This window comes from Tachypleus tridentatus, chromosome 2 (genome assembly GCF_004210375.1).
Source record: "Tachypleus tridentatus isolate NWPU-2018 chromosome 2, ASM421037v1, whole genome shotgun sequence".
NCBI lineage: Eukaryota > Metazoa > Arthropoda > Merostomata > Xiphosura > Limulidae > Tachypleus > Tachypleus tridentatus.
The window spans coordinates 41,281,142-41,301,182 of NC_134826.1; the positions used below are offsets into that span (position 1 = coordinate 41,281,142).

Here is a 20,041-nt window from a genome sequence, read left to right on the forward strand (position 1 = left end):
TATTCTAACTTTAAGAAACAAACACACCTTTGTAACAACTTTAATTACATTACTCATATATTCCAATAATAGCAACCACACTAGCTTTCAGATTGTGAAATGATTCATAGTTACACTTTATAAAACATAACATCCTGAAAAAAAAATTGGGCTAACCACATTAAGTGTAAATATCCAAAATTTGTATATGTACTTTTTTTTCAGTTGATTGTACTTCTAGCTGTACATTCTACAAATAATTAAGGTATGAGTGCAAAAAACAAGTACCTTAGACATTCAATATCTGAACAATATGGGTCATAAAGATAAGTTACTAAGAGGTCCTATTGTAAGAACTAATACAAAAATTAATTCCCAAAAACAAATGGTTTTGAGCAGTGTTATCTCTTTCTCTATATACCACTTCAAACAAATGGTTTTGAGCAGTGTTATCTCTTTCTCTCTATACCACTTCAAACAAATGATTTTGAGCAGTGTATACCACTTCAAACAAATGGTTTTGAGCAGTGTTATCTCTATATATACCACTTCAAACAAATGGTTTTGAGCAGTGTTATCTCTCTTTATATATACCACTTCAAACAAATGGTTTTGAGCAGTGTTATCTCTCTCTATACCACTTCAAACAAATGGTTTTGAGCAGTGTTATCTCTCTCTCTCTCTCTATACCACTTCAAACAAATGGTTTTGAGCAGTGTTATCTCTCTCTCTCTCTCTATACCACTTCAAACAAATGGTTTTGAGCAGTGTTATCTCTCTCTATACCACTTCAAACAAATGGTTTTGAGCAGTGTTATCTCTTTCTCTCTATACCACTTCAAACAAATGGTTTTGAGCAGTGTTATCTCTTTCTCTCTATACCACTTCAAACAAATGGTTTTGAGCAGTGTTATCTCTTTCTCTCTATACCACTTCAAACAAATGGTTTTGAGCAGTGTTATCTCTTTCTCTCTATACCACTTCAAACAAATGGTTTTGAGCAGTGTTATCTCTTTCTCTCTATACCACTTCAAACAAATGGTTTTGAGCAGTGTTATCTCTTTCTCTCTATACCACTTCAAACAAATGGTTTTGAGCAGTGTATACCACTTCAAACAAATGGTTTTGAGCAGTGTTATCTCTCTCTCTATATACCACTTCAAACTAATGGTTTTGAGCAGTGTTATCTCTCTCTCTATACCACTTCAAACAAATGGTTTTGAGCAGTGTTATCTCTCTCTACCACTTCAAACAAATGGTTTTGAGCAGTGTTATCTCTCTCTATACCACTTCAAACAAATGGTTTTGAGCAGTGTTATCTCTCTCTATACCACTTCAAACAAATGGTTTTGAGCAGTGTTATCTTCTCTATACCACTTCAAACAAATGGTTTTGAGCAGTGTTATCTCTCTCTATACCACTTCAAACAAATGGTTTTGAGCAGTGTTATCTCTCTCTATACCACTTCAAACAAATGGTTTTGAGCAGTGTTATCTCTCTCTATACCACTTCAAACAAATGGTTTTGAGCAGTGTTATCTCTCTCTATACCACTTCAAACAAATGGTTTTGAGCAGTGTATCTCTCTCTATCTCTATACCACTTCAAACAAATGGTTTTGAGCAGTGTTATCTCTCTCTATACCACTTCAAACAAATGGTTTTGAGCAGTGTTATCTCTCTCTATACCACTTCAAACAAATGGTTTTGAGCAGTGTTATCTATCTTCAAACAAATGGTTTTGAGCAGTGTTATCTCTTTCTCTCTATACCATCTCTTCAAACAAACAAATTTTGAGCAGTGTTATCTCTTTCTCTCTATACCACTTCAAACAAATGGTTTTGAGCAGTGTTATCTCTTTCTCTCTATACCACTTCAAACAAATGGTTTTGAGCAGTGTTATCTCTTTCTCTCTATACCACTTCAAACAAATGGTTTTCTATCTCTTTCTCTCTATACCACTTCAAACAAATGGTTTTGAGCAGTGTTATCTCTTTCTCTCTATACCACTTCAAACAAATGGTTTTGAGCAGTGTTATCTCTTTCTCTCTATACCACTTCAAACAAATGGTTTTGAGCAGTGTTATCTCTTTCTCTCTATACCACTTCAAACAAATGGTTTTGAGCAGTGTTATCTCTTTCTCTCTATACCACTTCAAACAAATGGTTTTGAGCAGTGTTATCTCTCTCTCTCTATACCACTTCAAACAAATGGTTTTGAGCAGTGTTATCTCTCTCTATACCACTTCAAACAAATGGTTTTGAGCAGTGTTATCTCTCTCTCTATACCACTTCAAACAAATGGTTTTGAGCAGTGTTATCTCTCTCTCTCTCTCTATACCACTTCAAACAAATGGTTTTGAGCAGTGTTATCTCTCTCTCTCTCTCTATACCACTTCAAACAAATGGTTTTGAGCAGTGTTATCTCTCTCTATACCACTTCAAACAAATGGTTTTGAGCAGTGTTCTCTTTCTCTCTATACCACTTCAAACAAATGGTTTTGAGCAGTGTTATCTCTTTCTCTCTATACCACTTCAAACAAATGGTTTTGAGCAGTGTTATCTCTCTCTCTATACCACTTCAAACTAATGGTTTTGAGCAGTGTTATCTCTCTCTCTATACCACTTCAAACTAATGGTTTTGAGCAGTGTTATCTCTCTCTCTATATACCATTTCAAACTAATGGTTTTGAGCAGTGTTATCTCTTCAAACAAATGGTTTTCTCTCTCTATACCACTTCAAACAAATGGTTTTGAGCAGTGTTATCTCTCTCTATACCACTTCAAACAAATGGTTTTGAGCAGTGTTATCTCTCTCTATACCACTTCAAACAAATGGTTTTGAGCAGTGTTATCTCTCTATACCACTTCAAACAAATGGTTTTGAGCAGTGTTATCTCTCTATATACAACTTCAAACAAATGGTTTTGAGCAGTGTTATCTCTTTCTCTCTATACAACTTCAAACAAATGGTTTTGAGCAGTGTTATCTCTTTCTCTCTATACCACTTCAAACAAATGGTTTTGAGCAGTGTTATCTCTTTCTCTCTATACCACTTCAAACAAATGGTTTTGAGCAGTGTTATCTCTCTCTCTATACCACTTCAAACAAATGGTTTTGAGCAGTGTTATCTCTTTCTCTCTATACCACTTCAAACAAATGGTTTTGAGCAGTGTTATCTCTTTCTCTCTATACCACTTCAAACAAATGGTTTTGAGCAGTGTTATCTCTTTCTCTCTATACCACTTCAAACAAATGGTTTTGAGCAGTGTTATCTCTCTCTATACCACTTCAAACAAATGGTTTTGAGCAGTGTTATCTCTTTCTCTCTATACCACTTCAAACAAATGGTTTTGAGCAGTGTTATCTCTCTCTATACCACTTCAAACAAATGGTTTTGAGCAGTGTTATCTCTTTCTCTCTATACCACTTCAAACAAATGGTTTTGAGCAGTGTTATCTCTTTCTCTCTATACCACTTCAAACAAATGGTTTTGAGCTATACCACTTCAAACAAATGGTTTTGAGCAGTGTTATCTCTTTCTCTCTATACCACTTCAAACAAATGGTTTTGAGCAGTGTTATCTCTTTCTCTCTATACCACTTCAAACAAATGGTTTTGAGCAGTGTTATCTCTTTCTCTCTATACCACTTCAAACAAATGGTTTTGAGCAGTGTTATCTCTTTCTCTCTATACCACTTCAAACAAATGGTTTTGAGCAGTGTTATCTCTTTCTCTCTATACCACTTCAAACAAATGGTTTTGAGCAGTGTTATCTCTTCTCTCTCTATACCACTTCAAACAAATGGTTTTGAGCAGTGTTATCTCTTTCTCTCTATACCACTTCAAACTCTCTATACCACTTCAAACAAATGGTTTTGAGCAGTGTTATCTCTTTCTCTCTATACCACTTCAAACAAATGGTTTTGAGCAGTGTTATCTCTTTCTCTCTATACCACTTCAAACAAATGGTTTTGAGCAGTGTTATCTCTTTCTCTCTATACCACTTCAAACAAATGGTTTTGAGCAGTGTTATCTCTTTCTCTCTATACCACTTTAAACAAATGGTTTTGAGCAGTGTTATCTCTTTCTCTCTATACCACTTCAAACAAATGGTTTTGAGCAGTGTTATCTCTTTCTCTCTATACCATCAAACAAATGGTTTTGAGCAGTGTTATCTCTTTCTCTCTATACCACAAACAAATGGTTTTGAGCAGTGTTATCTCTTTCTCTCTATACCACTTCAAACAAATGGTTTTGAGCAGTGTTATCTCTCTATACCACTTCAAACAAATGGTTTTGAGCAGTGTTATCTCTCTCTCTATACCACTTCAAACAAATGGTTTTGAGAAGTGTTATCTCTTTCTCTCTATACCACTTCAAACAAATGGTTTTGAGCAGTGTTATCTCTTTCTCTCTATACCACTTCAAACAAATGGTTTTGAGCAGTGTTATCTCTTTCTCTCTATACCACTATACCACTTCAAACAAATGGTTTTGAGCAGTGTTATCTCTTTCTCTCTATACCACTTCAAACAAATGGTTTTGAGAAGTGTTATCTCTTTCTCTCTATACCACTTCAAACAAATGGTTTTGAGAAGTGTTATCTCTTTCTCTCTATACCACTTCAAACAAATGGTTTTGAGAAGTGTTATCTCTTTCTCTCTATACCACTTCAAACAAATGGTTTTGAGCAGTGTTATCTCTTTCTCTCTATACAACTTCAAACAAATGGTTTTGAGCAGTGTTATCTCTTTCTCTCTATACCACTTCAAACAAATGGTTTTGAGAAGTGTTATCTCTTTCTCTATACCACTTCAAACAAATGGTTTTGAGCAGTGTTTCTCTCAATGGTTTTGAGAAGTGTTATCTCTTTCTCTCTATACCACTTTAAACAAATGGTTTTTTGAGCAGTGTTATCTCTTTTCTCTCACCACAACTTCAAACAAATGGTTTTGAGAAGTGTTATCTCTTTCTCCTCTATACCACACTTCAAACAAATGGTTTTGAGCAGTGTTATCTCTTTCTCTCTATACCACTTCAAACAAATGGTTTTGAGCAGTGTTATCTCTTTCTCTCTATACCACTTCAAACAAATGGTTTTGAGCAGTGTTATCTCTTTCTCTCTATACCACTTCAAACAAATGGTTTTGAGCAGTGTTATCTCTTTTCTCTCTATACCACTTCAAACAAATGGTTTTGAGCAGTGTTATCTCTTTCTCTCTATACCACTTCAAACAAATGGTTTTGAGCAGTGTTATCTCTCTCTATACCACTTCAAACAAATGGTTTTGAGCAGTGTTATCTCTTTCTCTCTATACCACTTCAAACAAATGGTTTTGAGCAGTGTTATCTCTTTCTCTCTATACCACTTCAAACAAATGGTTTTGAGCAGTGTTATCTCTCTCTCTATACCACTTCAAACAAATGGTTTTGAGCAGTGTTATCTCAAATGATTTTGAGCAGTGTTTTCTCTCTATACCACTTCAAACAAATGGTTTTGAGCAGTGTTATCTCTTTCTCTCTATACCACTTCAAACAAATGGTTTTGAGCAGTGTTATCTCTTTCTCTCTATACCACTTCAAACAAATGGTTTTGAGCAGTGTTATCTCTATATATATACCACTTCAAGCAAAATGGTTTTGAGCAGTGTTATCTCTCTCTATACCACTTCAAACAAATGGTTTTGAGCAGTGTTATCTCAAATGATTTTCTCTCTATACCACTTCAAACAAATGGTTTTGAGCAGTGTTATCTCTTTCTCTCTATACCACTTCAAACAAATGGTTTTGAGCAGTGTTATCTCTATACCACTTCTCTTTCTCTCTATACCACTTCAAACAAATGGTTCTATACCACTTCAAACAAATGGTTTTGAGCAGTGTTATCTCTCTATACCACTTCAAACAAATGATTTTGAGCAGTGTTATATCTCTCTATACCACTTCAAACAAATGATTTTGAGCAGTGTTATCTCTCTCTATACCACTTCAAACAAATGATTTTGAGCAGTATTATCTCTCTATACCACTTCAAACAAATGATTTTGAGCAGTGTTATCTCTTTCTCTCTATACCACTTCAAACAAATGGTTTTTAGCAGTGTTATCTCTTTCTCTCTATACCACTTCAAACAAATGGTTTTGAGCAGTGTTATCTCTTTCTCTCTATACCACTTCAAACAAATGGTTTTGAGAGTGTTATCTCTTTCTCTCTATACCACTTCAAACAAATGGTTTTGAGCAGTGTTATCTCTCTCTCTCTATACCACTTCAAACAAATGGTTTTGAGCAGTGTTATCTCTTTCTCTCTATACCACTTATGATTTTGAGCAGTGTTATCTCTTTCTCTCTATACCACTTCAAACAAATGATTTTGAGCAGTGTTATCTTATCTCTATACCACTTCAAACAAATGATTTTGAGCAGTGTTATTCTTTCTCTCTATACCACTTCAAACAAATGATTTTGAGCAGTGTTAGCTCTCTCTCTCTATACCACTTCAAACAAATGGTTTTGAGCAGTGTTATCTCTTTCTCTCTATACCACTTCAAACAAATGGTTTTGAGCAGTGTTATCTCTATACCACTTCTGAGCAGTGTTATCTCTTTCTCTCTATACCACTTCAAACAAATGGTTTTGAGCAGTGTTATACCACTTCAAACAAATGGTTTTCAGTATTATCTCTATACCACTTCAAACAAATGGTTTTGAGCAGTGTTATCTCTCTATACCACTCAAACAAATGATTTTCTATCTCTTCTCTCTATACCACTTCAAACAAATGGTTTTGAGCAGTGTTATCTCTTTCTCTCTATACCACTTCAAACAAATGGTTTTGAGCAGTGTTATCTCTTTCTCTCTATACCACTTCAAACAAATGGTTTTGAGCAGTGTTATCTCTTTCTCTCTATACCACTTCAAACAAATGGTTTTGAGCAGTGTTATTCTCTCTATCTTTCTCTCTATACCACTTCAAACAAATGGTTTTGAGCAGTGTTATCTCTTTCTCTCTATACCACTTCAAACAAATGGTTTTGAGCAGTGTTATCTCTTTCTCTCTATACCACTTCAAACAAATGGTTTTGAGCAGTGTTATCTCTTTCTCTCTACCACTTCAAACAAATGGTTTTGAGCCACTCTCTAAACTTCAAAAATGGTTTTGAGCAGTGTTATCTCTTTCTCTCTATACCACTTCAAACAAATGGTTTTGAGCAGTGTTATCTCTCTCTATACCACTTCAAACAAATGGTTTTGAGCAGTGTTATCTCTTTCTCTCTATACCACTTCAAACAAATGGTTTTGAGCAGTGTTATCTCTCTCTATATACCACTTCAAACAAATGGTTTTGAGCAGTGTTATCTCTTTCTCTATATACCACTTCAAACAAATGGTTTTGAGCAGTGTTCAAACAAATCTCTTCTCTCTCTATACCACTTCAAACAAATGGTTTTGAGCAGTGTTATCTCTTTCTCTCTATACCACTTCAAACAAATGGTTTTGAGCAGTGTCATCTCTCTATACCACTTCAAACAAATGGTTTTGAGCAGTGTTATCTCTTTCTCTCTATACCACTTCAAACAAATGGTTTTGAGCAGTGTTATCTCTTTCTCTCTATACCACCTCAAACAAATGGTTTTGAGCAGTGTTATCTCTCTCTATACCACTTCAAACAAATGGTTTTGAGCAGTGTCATCTCTTTCTCTCTATACCACTTCAAACAAATGGTTTTGAGCAGTGTCATCTCTTTCTCTCTATACCACTTCAAACAAATGGTTTTGAGCAGTGTTATCTCTTTCTCTCTATACCACTTCAAACAAATGGTTTTGAGCAGTGTTATCTCTTTCTCTCTATACCACTTCAAACAAATGGTTTTGAGCAGTGTTATCTCTCTATCTCTCTATACCACTACCACTTCAAACAAATGGTTTTGAGCAGTGTTATCTCTTTCTCTCTATACCACTTCAAACAAATGGTTTTGAGCAGTGTTATCTCTTTCTCTCTATACCACTTCAAACAAATGGTTTTGAGCAGTGTCATCTCTTTCTCTCTATACCACTTCAAACAAATGGTTTTTATCTCTCTCTATACCACTTCAAACAAATGGTTTTGAGCAGTGTTATCTCTTTCTCTCTATACCACTTCAAACAAATGGTTTTGAGCAGTGTTATCTCTTTCTCTCTATACCACTTCAAACAAATGGTTTTGAGCAGTGTTATCTCTCTCTATACCACTTCAAACAAATGGTTTTGAGCAGTGTTATCTCTCTCTATACCACTTCAAACAAATGGTTTTGAGCAGTGTTATCTCTTTCTCTCTATACCACTTCAAACAAATGGTTTTGAGCAGTGTTATCAGTGTTTCTCTCTATACCACTTCAAACAAATGGTTTTGAGCAGTGTTATACCACTTCAAACAAATGGTTTTGAGCAGTGTTATCTCTCTCTATACCACTTCAAACAAATGGTTTTGAGCAGTGTTATCTCTATCTCTCTCTATACCACTTCAAACAAATGGTTTTGAGCAGTGTTATCTCTCTCTCTATACCACTTCAAACAAATGGTTTTGAGCAGTGTTATCTCTCTCTATACCACTTCAAACAAATGGTTTTGAGCAGTGTTATCTCAAATGGTTTTTCTCTCTATACCACTTCAAACAAATGGTTTTGAGCAGTGTTATCTTTCTCTCTATACCACTTCAAACAAATGGTTTTGAGCAGTGTTATCTCTTTCTCTCTATACCACTTCAAACAAATGGTTTTGAGCAGTGTTATCTCTCTCTCTATACCACTTCAAACAAATGGTTTTGAGCAGTGTTATCTCTCTCTCTATACCACTTCAAACAAATGGTTTTGAGCAGTGTTATCTCTTTCTCTCTATACCACTTCAAACAAATGGTTTTGAGCAGTGTTATCTCTCTCTATACCACTTCAAACAAATGGTTTTGAGCAGTGTTATCTCTTTCTCTCTATACCACTTCAAACAAATGGTTTTGAGCAGTGTTACCACTTCTTATCTCTCTCTCTATACCACTTCAAACAAATGGTTTTGAGCAGTGTTATCTCTCTATACCACTTCAAATGGTTTTGAGCAGTGTTATCTCTCTCTATACCACTTCAAACAAATGGTTTTGAGCAGTGTTATCTCTTTCTCTCTATACCACTTCAAACAAATGGTTTTGAGCAGTGTTACTTCAAACAAATGGTTTTGAGCAGTGTTATCTCTCTCTATACCACTTCAAACAAATGGTTTTGAGCAGTGTTATCTCTTTCTCTCTATACCACTTCAAACAAATGGTTTTGAGCAGTGTTATCTCTCTCTCTATACCACTTCAAACAAATGGTTTTGAGCAGTGTTATCTCTTTCTCTCTATACCACTTCAAACAAATGGTTTTGAGCAGTGTTATCTCTTTCTCTCTATACCACTTCAAACAAATGGTTTTGAGCAGTGTTATCTCTTTCTCTCTATACCACTTCAAACAAATGGTTTTGAGCAGTGTTATCTCTTCTCTCTATACCACTTCAAACAAATGGTTTTGAGCAGTGTTATCTCTTTCTCTCTATACCACTTCAAACAAATGGTTTTGAGCAGTGTTATCTCTTTCTCTCTATACCACTTCAAACAAATGGTTTTGAGCAGTGTTATCTCTTTCTCTATACCACTTCAAACAAATGGTTTTGAGCAGTGTTATCTCTCTCTCTATACCACTTCAAACAAATGGTTTTGAGCAGTGTTATCTCTTTCTCTCTATACCACTTCAAACAAATGGTTTTGAGCAGTGTTATCTCAGTGTTTCTCTCTATACCACTTCAAACAAATGGTTTTGAGCAGTGTCTTTCTCTCTATACCACTTCAAACAAATGGTTTTGAGCAGTGTTATCTTTCTCTCTATACCACTTCAAACAAATGGTTTTGAGCAGTGTTATCTCTTTCTCTCTATACCACTTCAAACAAATGGTTTTGAGCAGTGTTATCTCTCTCTCTATACCACTTCAAACAAATGGTTTTGAGCAGTGTTATCTCTTTCTCTCTATACCACTTCAAACAAATGGTTTTGAGCAGTGTTATCTCTTTCTCTCTATACCACTTCAAACAAATGGTTTTGAGCAGTGTTATCTCTTTCTCTCTATACCACTTCAAACAAATGGTTTTGAGCAGTGTTATCTCTTTCTCTCTATACCACTTCAAACAAATGGTTTTGAGCAGTGTTATCTCTTTTCTCTCTATACCACTTCAAACAAATGGTTTTGAGCAGTGTTATCTCTTTCTCTCTATACCACTTCAAACAAATGGTTTTGAGCAGTGTTATCTCTTTCTCTCTATACCACTTCAAACAAATGGTTTTGAGCAGTGTTATCTCTTTCTCTCTATACCACTTCAAACAAATGGTTTTGAGCAGTGTTATCTCTTTCTCTCTATACCACTTCAAACAAATGGTTTTGAGCAGTGTTATCTCTTTCTCTCTATACCACTTCAAACAAATGGTTTTGAGCAGTGTTATCTCTCTCTCTATATCTATACCACTTCAAACAAATGGTTTTGAGCAGTGTTATCTCTCTCTATATATACCACTTCAAACAAATGGTTTTGAGCAGTGTTATCTCTTCTATATATACCACTTCAAACAAATGGTTTTGAGAAGTGTTAGCTCTCTCTATACCACTTCAAACATTAACTATTTTCTTCATCACAGTTATGCCTGTTTTTGTAATGTATATTCTATTTAGGTCACTTACTACTTTACATTTAGGCAATATTAGTTCGATTTATTAACTGTAAAATATATTTAAGCATACTGAAAAACTATATATCTCAAATAAAATTAATAAAACTTTCACTTTAGTTTATCAGTTAGTTTATAATAAATGTCTGTGCTCAGGTAAAAAAAAAACTCCTGATATGGCAAAAGTATTATAGCATTCTATTAACTTCACTTAAATATCTATTTTACTCAATATATATTCTACTTGAAGCTACATGTATCATAAACTACAATCTGAAACAGACTAAATATTTGATGCTATTAAGCTTTCCCATCACTAACATAATAATAAGAATAAATCTTAAATATCAAACACTATTAAGGTCTCCAAAACTATCATTTCACAACAAAATTTTTTTACATTTATTTTGTTACATTGTGAAAAATCATGCTTTGTTTGATTATTTAAACAAAAACTCTGATTTGTAATTTCACGTAAATAGAGAAATAGCAATTTTGTGTAAAAGGGACTATGCTCAACTGTTGAATTAATGGATAAATCACTTTCATTAGTAAATAAAACTTCATATGCCTTATAAAAAAAAGGGCTTCTAGTATTTGAATATTTACTTTATATTTTACCAATTCATATCACTCAATAACTCTTAGCTGTACCTTTGTTTTAATAAAGTTATGAATTGCTGAAGAAATAAGTTCATGAAAATGCATTAAATAAAAATCTTAATACATTTTTGTATTATGAAATGACTCAATAACAATAAAAGTATACTTGATTTATAAAATAAAAGTATTTTTACTTTGAAGCTATGCTTTCTGAAAATATGGTTACCCAAATATTCATGCCCCAGCATCATTTACAGATGTCAATGTCAAACAGAATCTGTTACATCTTATAAGAAAATGGAAATACTATTTTATTGAACCTAATCTATTGTGCCTAATTCACTCACAATTTTGAAAAGTAAACTTTCTGTCTGCAGTTAAACAAAAACTTACTTCATAAAATGATTTACATAAATTGTAAATGCACAACAGTATGGCCTACTTTATAAGAAACAGATAAAAACATCTGCTAATGATGTAATTTAATTTGTATGGAAACGCAAATCTGAACAAAATAACACCTAAAAAAGAATAAATTTGCATGTTCAATCAAATTACCTCCCTTTCCTTATTCAATATAACCACATCAAAACAAAACTAAAAACATTATTTAGGATTAGATGTCACTTTACTGTATATTTTCATGGCATTTTAAAATAGTTTTTCTGCCTTAACTATACGTCAAAGTTCTGAAAATGCTACTTATTTAATAGCTCTAAAAAGCAAAAACAAACGTAATAGTTAACGTTAAATAAAAACTATCCATATTAAAACTGAATTATATTTTTTTAATGTACCAAAAACCAGTTTATAATGAGCACGTGGTGTCATCTACCTAACTTTTTTGTTGAAATTTAAAGCCTACAAGAACTACAATTACACATAAAAAAGGTTTCTATTTAACAAGAATCAGATTTAGTTTACTAACTTGTTCACTCGGCAACTCAATGGAAGAAAATAATTTCTAATCAATAACAACAAAATTATATATTTAAAAAATGACGATAGTTACACCTCTGAGGGCACCTATTCATTCACCTGTTGTTAAACGTGTTCATCAAAGCACGTTTCAGGCCGCCTATCTATCACGTACCAGCGTGCGCTCGTGTTAACACTACACGCACGTTTTCACAGTAAATCAATAGGGCACTTGTCCCTTTCTTTCAGGTGACAAAAATAAAACTTCCCAAAATAATTCCATCCAATGCTTGTATTCATGTAAATCCTTTAAATAACCAGTTTAAAATGTTTATTTTAGCAAACACAATACCAAACCATTTATTCCAAAACTTCATTAAATACACAGTCATGACCTGATATCATTAAGTCTGGTTCCCTGTAACTTTACATGAAACTTGCAATCAAAACAATTTCCCAGCTTACACATTTTTAAGCATTATTCAAGAAATGAAAAAGGTTACAACTTAATATGAATGCATACGTATGGCTACAGTGCATGGAAAGAAACGTACGTACGATATGTAAAAATGCAGTCTACAAAAATCTTTATACTAAGGTTTCCATTTCATAGCTTCAACACAAACATGGAAAGAAATTGCTAAAACGATTTCAGAAATATGTCATTTACAATTATCGGTTCCCTACTTTCCCGAGAGTTTAATCTAAAATTATTCTCTGACGAAATTCCAACTTTCTGAAAAATTAAAGTAATTTTAAACTAATTTTTTAGAAAAATATCAGGATAACAAATGAAAATAAATATAAAAAATCTAATAACGTAGTTTAAAGTAACCATTCAATGTTATGATGCTTTCAACAGAAACTATAATTTACAAATTCTTGGTCTACAGTCTTCAAGAGGTTCTGGGCCATTTGGAAGTAATGTAACGATGTTTAGGCTTGCAAAATTGTCATCGTACTGATTTTATATTGAATAACAAACTCCTCTTTGTTTAAATATTATCATGCCTATTTAGTAATTTTAGTATAAACAAACATTAATCAAAGCTAAGTACCAAAATAGACTGTGTAATGTATGTAGCTAGAAGAGTTCATACCGTAATACCATAGGCCTAGCACGTATAAATAGCAGCCATAAGTCTAACCCTAAAGCATATGAATAATAGTATCTACATAATCTCGAGCCTATACGTACGATGCGACAGACAAGACCCTCCCTAAAACGATACTTTTTATAACTTACGAACAACAATTGGTCTTCAGATACATAACTCGTTTAAACTTGTACTTTAAGTTCAATCTTTAATTCCACTTTACCCTCTCGTTATGTAATTCAAATACAATTTCCTACAAAATGTTAATAACGAGAGCATTACTTTTGTTTCTTTTTGGAAGTCCTGTTTCCTTCTTCACTTTCACTCAAAAAACAATTGAGTTTTATTCGTATTGTCGTTTTTAGCACGTCAAAAATACCTCGAGTTGCTCTGATGTGAACACTTATCCCAAGTATCTATCTTCTAACTCGTTCAACAATTCGGAAAACAACGAATATTCCAGCAATTCAAAATTCCTTTCATACGTTAATCAATAAGCTAACTTTCTGCCAATCATATTCTTCGAACATCCTTGTCATGTTTTGTTAAGGCCCTAAACTAGTATGTACATCACTGATCAAGGACGCTGCGCTCCCTGGTTTGATGCGGTTTCTATCAGGTGTTTCGATTGTGTTCTATGGTATTTATCACTCTTGTACAGAAACTAGCAAACTCATAGGCCTATGGCTCACATTTACAGAGCTGCTATAATGCAAGTTTAATTTCTTTAACGACTTACGAACGGTTAATTAGTAGGCCTGCTTATTAATGAGTTCTAATGTAAACCAATGTCACATTTGGAGTTTACTTTCGGAAAATCGGTGCAAAAATGTTTACGCGAAGTACCTGTGTTCCCTTAGGGGTTGGGTGAAAAGTTTTACCTTTGTTCAAACATCGAGGCCGAGATGATTTGTTTGAAAGCGTTTTAAAAAATGGAAGTCTAGCAATTTAGAAGTTTTCAGGAAATCCCTGGGTTCCCCAAGAAGTGGGGTGCAAATGTTTACCTTTGTGTAAACCTCGGGACTGAGTCGATTCGTTTGACACCACTTTAAAATCAGTGCAACCAGCAGTTTAGCAGGAGTTACGTGGAATCTTATAATGCAGATGATTAGAGAGTTACATCTTGTTCTATATGTTTACCTCATTAATAACAAATTTATATCGGTGACTTCCATTCTTCTCAAAGTAATACTTCATTATATTTTCAATTAACACTCAAATTACCAATTTGTTATATGACGTTCACGGTCGGTAAACTTTGTATATTAAACAACTTTTATCTTTGCTTTCGAAACATTGCCTAAAGAAATGGCAAGGATCGGGCATGGGAAATCCTAGGGTCCACATCCAAATCCGGAATCTGGTTCACTTACAAACCAGATGAGATGGAGCATTTTCGGTTAATAACTCTGTACAGTGTGACCGGATTTGTATCAAATTTCATGGGCATATTAAGGTTGAGACTCCACATTACACTACGAATAAATGATCCGGATCATTGATCATTCTAGATTTAAAAATAATTTTCTTAATTGTCGAAGGTACAATTTAATGTTATTCAATATAAAAGCATGCAAACTCGAACAGAAGATGAGGAACAAGGGTGTGCAATCTTCTTTCTTTAGTTGTTATTGTGTGTGTGTGTGTGTGTGTGTGTGTGTGTGTGTGTGTCACAAAGCTGTTACGGACCCTATAATCAACAAGTTATGGACTCACAAGCAACTTGGTACATAGGTTACAAAAATGAGCTTACAAAACCAATGTGGTACCTTTCACATTTAACGAATTCTCACACAATACTTTATCATAAATACTTGTCACGGCTCGCGAATGAATTTAGTTTTAAATTATTTAAAATACATTTATATATTTGATTTACCTTTTTCAATTAAAAACAGACTAAGCATGCCACGTTTGTACCGAAAAGCACGTATGTTGGTGAGTGTGGCAAATAGGAATAAACATTTTACGTTTTCAGCTAGTATGATAAACAGATCATGAACCACCCTAGACCAATGAACAACGACTGCAGGTACCTGTTGCTGTCCCCTTAATCTTTAGGTCATCAACTATCGTCTATCAATGATCCATTAAATCATATCCCCCAGACATTACAATGTGCCGCCCAAGTTTAGTCTGATAAATGTATGACTACCTCACAGAAAAGAATCTGTAGACGCCAAACGAAAAGATCTAACAGCGAGTGAGTGGCATTTTGAAGGTCCCTGAACTGGCCCAGACGAGCCGATTCCTCGGCAGACTGGCGGGCGGACACAGCCAGACAAAAGACTCCCTCCCTAGAGTCGTCCTATCTCCACCTATCAAGCCCAGAAGGCGCGAGAAGCGCTGGAGACTAACATAACAAGTAAACTAATCCCGGTACCTGCTCGCCCTGCGGGCAAACCACGTGACCTCTGACCCACCACTTCTGTGTGTCCTTGGAGCTCAAACCAAGGGGAAAACTGAATATCGTACAATACCTAGACCTACAAAGAGGAGACATACTCGATACACATTATGATCACTCAATGTGTCCATTCCATTCTTCACTCTTAGTTTGCGCGGTTTAGATTCGACAGTTAAGCTTTACCAAGTCCGAAGCGCACATCTGGAAGATAGAGCACGTAGCCAAAATGTAAAAACGTTTATTAGAAAAGTTAATCGCGCATTCTTTACGTACTTGTGTATTTAAAGTCTATGAGAGTGCAGTAATGCTTCATTGTCACTAAGTAAACAATTTCTTAAAACAAACTGCACTGAAGAGGTCACGATTCCAAAGTGCCAGTGAACCAGTAATAAATACACTAATAACACGTTTTCATCAAAACTAAACGTATTATTAACGTTCTGTTTGCAACGTTAGTCGCGTCTGACATTGAAAAACGTGAATTTTCTCGGGTCATGTCAAATGAACAGTAAGTCTTTACAACACATGTTGAAAATGACATATAAAAGGAAGATACTTACGACAGGTACGAGTTTTATTCTGAAAAACTTGGAAGTGCTAACGATGAGCAATTTTAGACATCGTCTAAACAGAGACGCAATTATCCAGAAAAATGCATTAAATCACAACGATATACAAAGTGACTGTACGTGACAAAGTGGCTCGCCAAAACAGGAAGCGACTAAAATTTATCCTGGTGGCAAAAAATAAGTCGAAATCAAGAAATAAATGTTCTCTTATCTCGAGTAGAGCAATGGATATCTTTCTTATCTCCTCTTACTTTATGCTCAGAAAATTAAGAATTTCTTTTAATTTCTATTAAAAAGTTTCACTTTTATTTACAAAGTAGCAGCACATCCATATATTTCATCTCTACAAAGAAAATTCATTAAACTTTTTAAACCAGATTTTCTAAGCATTATGGCGAGATAAACTTAAAAAAAAAAAAAAAAAAAAGGTGTGCGGCGGCATGGTCAGGTTGGTTAAGGCATTCGACTCGTAATCCGAAGGTCGCGGGTTCGAATCCCGGTCGCACCAAACATGCTCGCCCTCCCAGCCGTGGGGACGTTATAATGTGACGGTGGTTAAAGAGTAGCCCAAGAGTTGGCGATGGGTGGTGATGACTAGCTGCCTTCGCTCTAGTCTTACACTGCTAAATTAGGGACGGCTATCGCAGATAGCCCTCGAGTAGCTTTGCGCGAAATTCAAAAAACAAACAAAACTTTAAAAATTAAATAAATCCATTTCAGAGCATTTTCCAAAACGCTACCAACTTTGTACACGAAAACCGATGTTAGAACATATACAAGTCGCTACCACAAACATTCCATTATAAATGCCAATAACTATTTATATCATGTTTAACAAAAATCATTTTTATAACTGTATCAAAACGAAACAAAAACAATGCGTATATATCCGTACGTTTTTAAGTAGAAAAAGACAGCGTTACAAAACCAAAAAAAAAAAAAAACACTGCTCATTCACATTTACAGAGATAAGTGGTGGTTTTACTGATAAGCATTCTTGTACCTTCCACGTAACAACGAATGAATTTCGATGAAACTGGCCAAGTCTTGACAAAGTTCGCTCGATCCTTGCTAGACAAATGAAATAACATTTATACTAACTCCGTCTTTCACTGTGCAAGATCAAAATTACTGAGAAATTGTTTAACAAAAACCAAATTTCTAGAGTCTAGCACCGCCATCATTCAGTTAACACACACGTGTGCCAGATCGCAAGAGAATAAAAATAGCCATTTCTGAAGACTACAGAAACACATGTCACCTCTCAGACCTGTGGTATTTAAATCCGAGCACCTGCCACACACATGAAAAGCCTAACAGCTGAATCCACAACAACGCCAATTGAAAATTTAAACATACACGCGTACCGAGTCTCGCGTTTAAACGAATTATTTAAAGCTAAAAATATATACATCTAAGAAGCCAGCTATGAAAACGAACTTAACGTCACTTATACGTGTACCGTGGCATTTTCTTAAAGTTTTTAGATCTCGTTGCTTACCCAGCAAGCACAAAAAACAATTAAATACTGCGACATACAAGCCGTCCTAAAACACAACGCCGAGCGTCATTTTCAAACTCACCACTCCAGGGACTGGCAAGCTAATTTTAGAACTACTTTTAAAAGCCTAAAGGATACCAATGTACCACAGGAAATTTAAACACGGCTATATACAGGAAGTTGTGGAGAAATTAGGATGTTTTTGGTTTTTTTACCTCGAAATTGTATACTTTTCACGTGCGAGGTGAAAACGCTACTGCTTACAACCGGGATTAAAACATGGCAAGAAAAATGAACATTTGGCAAGATGAACAAAACAAATAAATTCAACAAGCGAGAATTTTCACCACAAAAGAAGTTCTATGTATTAAACTTGTACAAGAAACGCAAGTTGTTCCTTACCAAACTCAGAAGTCGCATTAAAAACACTTCATGAACACCATTATATATGTCCAAATTCATCACAGTGCCCGAGTTTGTTTGTTTTTTTATAATTTACTGATAAAATAACAAAGGGAAATGCCTGTCAAAAACAAGATGAAGGTTCCCCTCTTATAAACGAAAATTATGTTATACTAGTGCTGTGTAACTCACAAGAGAAATCACATTATAAACACTTCACGAACACCATTGATATGTCCAAGTTCACCACAATGTGTACGTGTTTTTAAAATTTATTGATAAAATAGCAAAGGGAAATGCCTTTCAAACACGAGATGACGTCTCCCCGCTTACAAACGAAAATTATGTTATACTAGTGCTGTAACACGTTTGTTCTAGAGCCCAAACATGGTTTTGAGTTTTGAACTTCATGGAGATAATATCTAGTCACTTCTTTGTCAACATATATATTGAGGGGGGGGGGGGGGTATGTGACTACTGAAAGTAAAATTAAACACTCGTGACACAGTAATGACTTAGGCATTTTCGTAATTACTTCCTTTCATTGAATTACTGAGCCAATGGGACGCCAGCTCACTATGTTTAATATTTTTCAGCCCATCTTTAGGAACAGTTTCTCACCATAAGGACGATAAGTAGTGACTATCAGTTCCAAGATTCAAAATAGCTAATGAATTATGGGGCAGAATAAAAAGTCTTGAGCAGCGACTCGTAGCAGACAAAGGCTAGATCTAAAAAGATATTTTTAAATAACTCATTTTTAAATCCGGAACGGTCCTATTAAGAAGAAAATAGCAGAAATAACGTTTGTTAAACGTGATTTTAACACTTTTTTATAACTTCTTTTTTAACACGTGCGTGCTACAAACTACTTTATTTTGGTTCTATATGGTTTGACCGTTTTGGAGAATTTCACCCCTCAATCAGTAACTCTAAACAAAGATTACTTTTCAGAGTATCAGATAACCTCAAAAGGTGCAAACCAAACACAACCCGCGCAGATGCAGCCCAAAATAAACACAGTCTATATAATAAAATTCAGTGCGTGTGTGTATCATGTAACTCCTAAACCGCTTGTCGCAACAACTTTAAGTGGTACCAAGCGAATCGTCTCTGTCCCAAGGTTGGCACAATAGTACACACACATACCCTGTAGAACCCGGGGTTCAACATTCTTCTAAACTGCTGGGCTTACCAACTTCTAAATGATGCCAAACGATTCGTGTCGACCGCTAAGTTTGCACAAAGGTAAAACTTTTTTCCAAACACTTTAGTAAACCCTTGTATTTTGCACACAAAAAATCTTTTTATAGGGATTCCAGGAAAGTGGACTCCAAATCTGACATTGATTTACATTACAGCATGTTAGTAAGTACGCATACTAATTACCGTTTGTAAATTAGTAAAAGTAATTAACTTTGTATTGCAACGTCCCGAGAAAAATTATTTATGTAGCGTAATTACTTTTGAACGACGTACAGGCAGAGAACATAATATCTCGAATATCAAATAAAACAAAAAAAACTAATTTCTCCATAAACTCTCCGACCCAAAAAATAGTGCAATCTTGCAGAGTATATATCCCAATAACATTCTTAAGCTAATGAACAAAACGTAGCAGAGACCCGAAAAATATTTAAGGTCAAATTAGTGTCTTTTTTATTTGCAACAGTACTTGTTTAAAAGCGCGATTAGTAGAATAACACAAAAAAGTTTGTAATCGCAACACCGGAATCTACTTATCTATGGCTTAATAGAAGTTACGCCTCCATTAAATACGACCTATATTTAATTAAAAAAAAAAGATAAACAAACACCAAGTTCTGTACATGTTTTTTAATATTT

General features: G+C 34.7%; 1 protein-coding gene across 1 annotated transcript in view; it reads right to left on the reverse strand.

The window, feature by feature from the left end:
- LOC143241706 (uncharacterized) overlaps positions 1–20,041 on the reverse strand; it is a 103,000-nt gene that overhangs the window by 56,404 nt on the left and 26,555 nt on the right. The window lies entirely within an intron of this gene.